General features: G+C 44.2%; 1 protein-coding gene and 1 pseudogene across 2 annotated transcripts in view; one reads left to right on the forward strand and one right to left on the reverse strand.

Moving 5' to 3' along the window:
* PACRG (parkin coregulated) overlaps nt 1–9034 on the forward strand; it is a 432512-nt gene that overhangs the window by 91237 nt on the left and 332241 nt on the right. The gene's annotated exons all lie outside the window — the stretch shown is intronic.
* LOC112482321 lies at nt 8042–8160 on the reverse strand (annotated as a pseudogene).

A 9034-nucleotide genomic window follows, 5' to 3' on the forward strand; every position in this document is an offset into this window, starting at 1 on the left:
GGCAAGAGCCAGCGGGCCTTGGCTGCTGTTGACCTTCTGAACCCTGGGAACAGACGATCCCAGACTCAGTCTCGTGAGTGTTGACCCTGCTTGATTCATTCGTCCCCAAGCCTGCTGTTCAGTAGCTGTGTGATCTTGGGCAAGTTATTGAGACTTCCTTGGTTTCTGTGTCCTCCTTTCTAAATTAGGGATAATTATGCCACAGTGCTGTCGTGAGGATTAGGTGAAACGATGCATGTAAAACACCCAGCGCTCTGCGTGGCACACCGTAAGATGGCACCCTAAATGATGACCATGTAACAATTATTTGTCATTTATAACACTGAAGGGATTATTAGAGACATTAGCCCCCGGGCCCTTCAACTTAGACCAACTTCTAATGTCATAGAGACTCTTCTTTTTGCTTCTCAAAGATACGTATGGTAAATTCGTTTCTGATCGTATGTTACTCTATGAAGAAGAATTATTACAGGCATCTGTTTTAAATCATTATTATTCTAAGAAAAGAATTCAAAAACAGGAAAAACAGGGTAGCTTGACTTACGAAATATTAAAATGGACTTAAAAATAAAATAACCCCCAAATATCGGGAAAGCAGATACCCAAGAAAAAGCCCCCAAGTGGACGTGCATGTGGGGGGTGCGATGCCCTCAGAGCCCGCTTCCCCCCATCCGAGCTGCCCTGAGAGGTGGCGCTCAGCGCGGTTCCTCGTGTGCAGTGGACTTGGGTAGGGCGCAGAGGATTGAACGGTTTTCCTCGGGCACCAGTAACAGATACCACCCATCGATCATGGCCCCTGTTCTCAGCGTCCTGGCTCTGCCTCACGCCCTCTCTCAGCCGTGTTCTGGGCCGCCTCTGCCAAAGGGACACCTGACGCTTACTTCATCCGGAGTGGCACTTAGCCTGCTTCAGTTCTCCAGCTGTGATGTTATCTAGCGGTCAAAGCGCTGAATTCCAGTGTCACCCAGTACCTCAGCAGCACTACATTCAACTGGCTGTGTGAGTTTAGCAAAGTCATTTCAACACGACGAGGAAGGATTTTAAGCCCTTCAGGTTATCAGAGGATTATCAGGTGTCACGCTGCAGCCCTTGGGCGTCTGGCGGTGGCACGGTGACAAGAAACATAAACAGGCGTCTTATTAAGTCTGTGTCACGTTTCAAAAAGCAGATCTCTACAGGAAAATGACAAAGGCTTTGAAGAGCCGACAGATCTGCTGCGGGCTCCACACCACACTTTTTAGGATCTTATTCAATTAGTTTAAGTGATTAGCTGATTTAGCTTCATTAGCCAAACGATTATTCTTTTTAAGTCATTTAAATCATCGTTTCAAGTTTTCCTACAGAATACATAACATTTTAAGTGAAAATTCTTTATGTCTGATGTTTAGCCATAGTTTCATTAGAAGGCTTGAGTTTGCTATTAAAGATTTAGTACCAGTCTGAAAGCGGTTTCCCCTGAATTTCATTTTCCCCGTTTTTGGCTGACGAGGCATTTGGAGAGATTCCAGCCTGTTTGCTTAGGTCTTCCCTGAAGAGGTTGGGTGATTAGGCAGTGAAGGGAGGAAAGATGATGTTGCCAGTAGGTGTCTCACTATGAATGTGCTTGGGACATGGTCGGAAATGTCACCCGCCCCTCCTCCTCTTGGCCTTTGTTTTCAATCCCTGCTTCTTTGAGCCTTTTTTTTTTTTTTAATACTGTCTGAGTAATGGGGGGGGGGGGGGGGCGGGGAGAAGGGGGTTTAAAGAAAGAAAAAGAAAGCACCAGCATTTGAGATCCGGAATAATAGAGGCCCCCGTCCTACTCCAAGGGTCCACAAAGTACTGCCTAGTCCGAGTTCCCTTTTCCACACACAACTGCTTGTTCTTTTGTTCCTTGTGTCCTTGGCAAAGACTGAAAGAACTCAGCCTGTAATACTCGGGCCTCCTGTGTCACTTAAGAAATAATAAGCCATTGTCTTCATTAAGCCACCCTTGTTTTAGCAAATGGAATCCAGATACTGGAGAGGGGACATTTTGAAGGGGTTTGAATTGGAGTAGAGATGCCTTACAGAATTCCCTAGAGAAACTGCTTTGGTTTCTCCTATTTTATTGCTCCTTACTGAGAAGATTCATATTCAAATGGGTTGAGTTGGTGAATAGTTGCTTGCACATTCTCATGCACCCAGGAAGGCTATGATTATGGCTAATTACAATGAAGAATGAGGTCCTAACAAGAGAGCTCAATCAGATTGTTGTTCGTGCATGAAGTAGCTACGGCCAGCCGATGGAGGTGTGATTTTGGTAATTACAAACAATGTGGCTATTTGAAAAATGCTTAGGAAATCTGTTCAAGACAAAATAAGGTCTAATTAATCTCTTTAGGCTCTGAATTCTCCAGATGATCCATTTGCTGTGTGTGTGCGTGTGCGTGTGCATGTGTGTGCATGTGTTTAGGGTCCCTTTAATAAACGAGCTCTCAGGTATGAAATATGTTCTCTTGCCCACACTGCCATTTGTTGGACTGTGTCGCCTGTTAGAAAGCGTCTTCTCTGCCAATCATAGCAACCTGCTTTTAAGGCAACTTGACAGATGCTTTTTAAAAATAAATGTGTACATGTTCTTGTTATTATCCAACAGGAAAATGCATTATGAGAAGTTACTGTAAAACATTAACTATTAATTAAGAGTATCGATATCATCATTGTGCTGATTTATGTTAACTCTTGACCACCCCACGTATGTTGTGTCTGGCTCTTGAATAACGCCTAGCTATATTCTGCCTTAAATAATTGGAGTCCTCCGGGAAAGCATGATTATAATGTAGAAACCTGTATTCACCACCCCCCTTAATTGTTTTTCAAACCATACTTGACTTGAAAATATCTTGAACTTGACCCTTTCCCCGTTTGTCATTTTGTACCTTTCTATCCTTATCTAAATAAAATGGCCAGTTGCTGCAAGAAATTTGTTAGTTTTAAATGCATCATTCTTCAGTTTCATTCAAATGTCTAGTAGAATGAACTCTGAGGAGTTTTATACTTTTGCCTTATTTGTTGTCTAGATGTGAACCCAAAAAGCTACCCTTTTCTTAATTAAACTCAGCACAGATTTTAACCTAAAGAGCAATGGGAGGTCACCTTAGGACCTTGGTGGCTATTCTTTCTAAAAGAGAGGAAAGAGGTGGAAAGAGAGAAGGGAAACCAAAACAAACAAACAAACAAGACCAATTTTTATATAGCTCTCTTCTAATTTTAACTAATTTGCATCGTTTATCATCTGCAAAGGGAAGCAAACACTGAAGTTACTAGTCTCCTCAGGAGGGCGAGTGAAAAAAAAATTCTCGTAGCATGGTGACATATCTGTAAATCTCTATTCCATTTCTCTAAAAACTAGTCATTTATAATTAGAAGGCTTCTAACAAAAAATGCAGGAAAAAATGAATTTTACAGCCTTGTCGTCTTCTTTTAAAAATCTACTCTCTCTGTGCAGTGCTTGCCAACTTGAATGCCTAATAATGATATAACATCAAGTTCTATTTACCATATTAAATATCATTTAAAAAAAAAATTCAGCTAATGACTTGGAGTCTTTCCGTAATGTGTATGAGTTAAAATAATTACGTCTATTATCTTATCTTTCAAAAACATAGGTTTTTTTGTATGATTTGACAGTATAAAGCATTTGTTTTAGTAATTTGGGATTTAATATTTAATGGCTTGTCCCAGTTTCCTGATTGGCTGGTCAATATATTCTTGCCAGTTTTTAAATTTTAATTAAGAGATATCAATTTGAGATGTCTCGATGTGTGTCATAGCAGAGAGCCATGGTTCTCTCGGTAAGTCCTGCGTTTGGAGTGGGTGACTGTTCCATGCTTGTTCTCGTGCTGCTTTTGGAGATTTCACATTCTGAGTATAAGAGAAAATGGTTAAAAAATCTGATGAATTCAAGTCGTTGCTCGAGAGAATGAGTAAAGTCCATTTTTTTCCTGATCAAAATTGAATCTGTTGCTTCCCTTCCCGCTTCCCAAACACATCAATACAGATGCAAATAAGTGAGGCCACTTCCTGTAAATCAGCTGTCAACACGTATCAGGGAGAAAAACAATGAACAAGGAGGCTCCCTGCTTCTTGCGGAGGCCGTGCGAATCTTCTGTTTGCAAGGAGAATATTTAAGGCCTTCATAGCTGGCAGCCAAGAATATGAAAAATACAACTTCATACATATCCAAGCATTTTACGATTTCAATCAATCCAAAGTGCAGAATTTGAGAGGGTTAATAGGATTTCTCGGTAACTGGTTAATAAAATTAATGTGTTATTGGGCCAATGTCTTATTTAATTGTCTAGTATATATTCCCAGTGTTCATTCATAGGTTAGCCTTAGTCAAAGTTGATATAAAGTTGTTTAAAGATTGCCAGTTTTCTAAAACTGTGAAAACATTGAAACACACTTCATCAAAATAGTCGATCTTTGATTTCGGATCTATTCGGATAGCAATAATATTGCGCATATATGTAGCGTCTTATATATTCCCCCAAATGTGTATTATATCCTTTAAATTCCAAATTAAAAAACAAAACAAAACTTCAAGAAAGCAGAGCAAGTGTCCTTAGCCGCCTAGCAGAGGGAAAGCAGCTGAGGCTGTGATTGAAGTCATTAACCCCAGGAGCACTCAGAAGTGTGGGGGGGGGGAGGCGGGAGGGGGGTGTCTAGCCTAGACTCAAGTCCCTCTCCATGACTGCATGGCCTCTCATTATAAACACCAATTTCCATCACTCCAGGGACGTGCAGAAGTGTTGCCGGAAAGTTCTGGGTAGTTAAATGTTGGATAAATCAGCTTTTACTGAATCTTTTTAAAATGCGCTAATTGCAGTTGTTGGCGAAGTCGCTTTCTGCTTCTGTTGTAGAACCCTAGAACCCCCGTGTGCACTGGCGTTCACAAATTAAATCGGTGGGGCCGAAACGCCGCAGAGGTGGTCGGTGAGAGAGCGGCATTTCCCGATCAGTTAGGATCTTTGGTTTTGGCAACAGAACCCGATTCTGTAACTTGGACGCGTGCTGGCTGGGAAAAGATGGGGTATCACGAAATGAGGAGGAAGCTCAAGAGCCAGGTCCCGAGGCTGTCACTCCCAGATGGACTCCATGATCCATCTCGCACATGATTCGGAGCTACAGGAGATAGATGGCTAAGCTTGGGTCATGTCGCTATGCCAGAGCATGAGGGCCCAGCGCTGCCCGAAGGAGCTAACCGGGAGCCCAACTCAGGTAGCTCTGGCTGCTGTAACGAACGGCACGGTCTGGGTGGCTTACACACAACAGAAACGTATTTCTCTCGGTATTGGAGAACCAAAGTCCAAGGTCGGGTTGCTGGCGTGGGGGGTTCTGGTGAGAGCCTCTTCCGGGTGGCAGACCGCCGGGTCCCCACTGCGTCCTCACCTGGCTGAGCGCAGAGGGGAGGCGGGCTCTCTAGGTGGTTCTTGCGAGGGCTCAGATCCCATCCCTGGGGCTCCGCCCCGACCTCATCTGATCCCAGTCACCTCCCGAAGGCCTTACCTACGATACCGTCACGTGGTGGGGGATGAGGCTTCAACATATGAATCGGAGGGGGCCCCGAACAGTCCAGAGCAGACCTCCCCTGTTCCCCGCCGTGGTGGTGGCAGTGGCGGCAATGCCTTTGTTGACTCCCTCATCAATCCCGAGCTCAGCGGAGGAAAGGAGATGCCCCCAAAAGGGAGTGACATTAGCGGGGCACATGAGAAATAATGCAAGCCCCCTGCGGGACCCAAGGCGTACCCCGTACTGGAGGGAAAACTTGTCCCCCACCCTCTTAAGGTTTCTGGCTGGGCCAGAAAATTAAACGGACCAAGACAGATTATAGGAGAAAAGCATATGAATAGATTTACTTTATATTTGACATGACCTGGGAACCTTCGTGAGGGAATAAGGTCTTGAGGAAAGGGTTGGGTTTGAGTGACTTCGTACCAGGTTTGATGCAGGGTGGAAACGCATGGAAACACGTGGTGGGACACACGGGTCTGAACTAAGGGTTGTTATCCGGGGACACTCAGCCAGGCCTGTCCGTTCAGATTCCTCCGACGTCCCCTTATCCTCCGAGAGAAGGACGCTCCCTCCCTCTGGGCACAGCGAGGGCGCGTCTCCCACGAGGGTCTTAGGTCCTGCTTCAGGGGGGATCAGAGCATCCTTCTTGCATGTGTCACTTTCTCAAATCCCCTCAGCTTAAAATGTTCAGTATGTCAAGGAGTGCCATATTTTGGGGGTAGTGTGTCCTGAACCCCATCAGCTGAAAGCACAATTTAATGTGCCATGTGATGACGGCATAAGGGGCCATCTTTATAAACTAGGAATATTCACATTTTCCAGTCTCTCACAGCAAAGACCTGACTGGGACCACAAGCTGCTCCGTGTCATCGAACAGGAGGTTATCTACTCTGCGTGTTTCTCAGCCCTCCTCCGTCTGTGTTTTACACATGTAAAATGAGATTTTTAAAATCTGGAGCAAGGCACAGACGAAGCAGGAGCTGGGATGGAGAGAGCCTCTTTCAGGCGAGGCTGTCACATCCTGGGACGTTTCTCTCCGACCCTCGTGAGGCCTATTTCCAATCCTTTCCCCACCTGGCCTGTGTGGACACTGGGTCTCGTCTCATCTTGTCGGCTGACCCTGCTGAGGCCCCTGTGCCCTTCTGCCTGGCTCAGATTCTGGTTAAAATTTGATTTGAAACCTTTTTCTCTTGCTGTGCTCAGCAGGTCAATGATTAACTGGAGTGTCAAGTCCCATGTTTGCCCTGTTTTTTTCCAAGCCCGCATCATGAGTAAAAACAGACTCGAACACAACAGAAAACTCAGGGTAGCGGAAGGCCTGGGCTGGAATCCCATCCGAGGGCCCGCACTAGCTACAGGTCCCTGGGCAGGCACAAGGCCTCCGGGCCCTGGAGCGGGCCCTGCGTCCGGCCATCTGTTACTCTGCCGTGCGTGCCAGCAGCCTGTGCTCAGTTAACGTTCGTCGAGTGAATAATCAGGTAACTACGTGCATAAGCACTCACCTCGCCGTGCCTCAGTTTCCCCCACTTATAAAATCAGAGAGCCGGGCTGGACAACTTTTGAGTCCCTTCTCGTGCAAGGATCGATGTGTCACATAATCAACAGTTGTGCCTTTTGAAGAGAACGCAAGGTTCTGGTTGCCAGTGCTTTATTTTAAAACAGCTTATTACCATTTTAAAAGGTGTTTGAGACTATGTGGGCAGGAATGTATCCATTTTGTTTCCCTAAAACTGAAAATAAACTCATCTCCTTTACAACCAAACCAGAGAGGACGGCACCGCACAGATGGGGCTGAGCTGGGGCCTGGGGGCCTGTTGAGAAGGTTAACTCGAGTTTGAACTTGGAGCCCCGTTGAGCCGTGAGCTGACCCGAACGTGGGCGAGGCCCCTGCGCTGTGGCCTAGCGAGCTATTTTCACCTACGTTATTTTATGAAACCCTTAAGGAGGTAGCGTGCCATGTATCATTATTTAATAAATAAGGACATGAAGCCTCAGAGAGTCGACTTAATTTGCCCAAGGACACATAGATAATGAATGGACGGAGCCAGGATTTGAATGTAAATCTGAATAGATTGTTCATGCTTTGATACCTGCCAACTTAATCTTCCGTTTCAAAGACTTTTACCTTTTCGCTTTGTTTTCTTTCATCTATTTTTACTCCACTCAATCCAATCCTTATCTCAAAGACTTCCGTTGCATTTTCTTCTCCTCTTAGTTCTTCCATTAGTTCCGTTTTGTTGTTGTTGTTGTTGTTGTTGTTTTTTAAGGCAAGGCAACCCTCAGTTGACCTCACAGGTTGCAAGGACCTCGTCAGTTTACAATCCCTTAGTTTGATCCTTATCTCAAAGACTTCCGTTGCATTTTCTCCTCCTCTTAGTTCTTCCATTAGTTTCGTTTCTTTCTTTCTTTTTCTTTTTTTTTTTTTTTAGGCAAGGCAACCCTCGGTTGACCTCACAGCTTGCAAGGACCTCGTCAGTTTACAATCCCTTAGTTTTCATTTTTCACGCCTATAGCGCCTGGTCTTCCTAGGTGGTCTCCCATCCACGTACTAACCAGGCTCGACCCTGCTTAGCTTCCGAGATCAGGCTGGATCGGGCACGTTCAGGGTGGTGTGGCCGTAGCCATCATTTCCTTCCGAACTCACCCTTTGATGCATCTGCTTTCTGCCTTTTTCCGAGGTGGTTCTCCTCAGTTTCCCCTCAGGATACAGAAACCCTCTGCTCACTGAGTCCCAGTGAGTCTACTTAGTTCTTAATCTCATCTTCAAATAATTATCTTTTTTTGTTGGTCTTCCCCTTTCTTTGAATTGTGCATCGTGTTTCCTATTGACATTTTATTAAGTCGTTTATACATCCTATGTGAATAGAAAACTTATTTTTAAAAATTTCTGACTGCCAACTATCCATATTTTACTGCTTGATTTCCATAATGAAATCATAGTTTGACATGTAAGATATTATTCTAAAATAAAATCACTTTATTAAAGCAATAGAATAAAGCTAAAAAAAAACCCTAGGATAAACAAATAAATATTCATTCCATACCTGTTTGTTGATTACCTACTATGCATCGGGCATTGTTCTAGATCCTAAAATATAGTGCCTGGTATCTTATTGATTCTAGAAGTTGAAGGATAGAAAATAGATAGATAGCAAGAAGAAATTAAATAAGACACAGATATATTTTTTCTACCTGCCTACTACCTATTTGTCCATCTATCTTCATAAGAAAAGAACTCAAGAAAAAAAAAATCATGATATCCTTACTTTTGTCCTAGTTCTTGTTTTAAATCAACTCATCAACTCATCTCTACATATTTTTGAAAATTTAACTTTGACTAAATTAAACTTCCCGGCTCTATGAACATGGACTTGTTGGCTCCAATTGTACTTCAGTTGCAGAGCTGATCGCATCCGATGGAGTCGGGACTGCACAGGGCGGGGACTTCTGTTCTCTGATCCCTCCCAGATCAGAGAACAGTCCTCCCGAGCGCTGAT

This window comes from Pteropus alecto, unplaced genomic scaffold, assembly GCF_000325575.1.
Source record: "Pteropus alecto unplaced genomic scaffold, ASM32557v1 scaffold195, whole genome shotgun sequence".
Taxonomy (NCBI): Eukaryota; Metazoa; Chordata; class Mammalia; order Chiroptera; family Pteropodidae; genus Pteropus; species Pteropus alecto.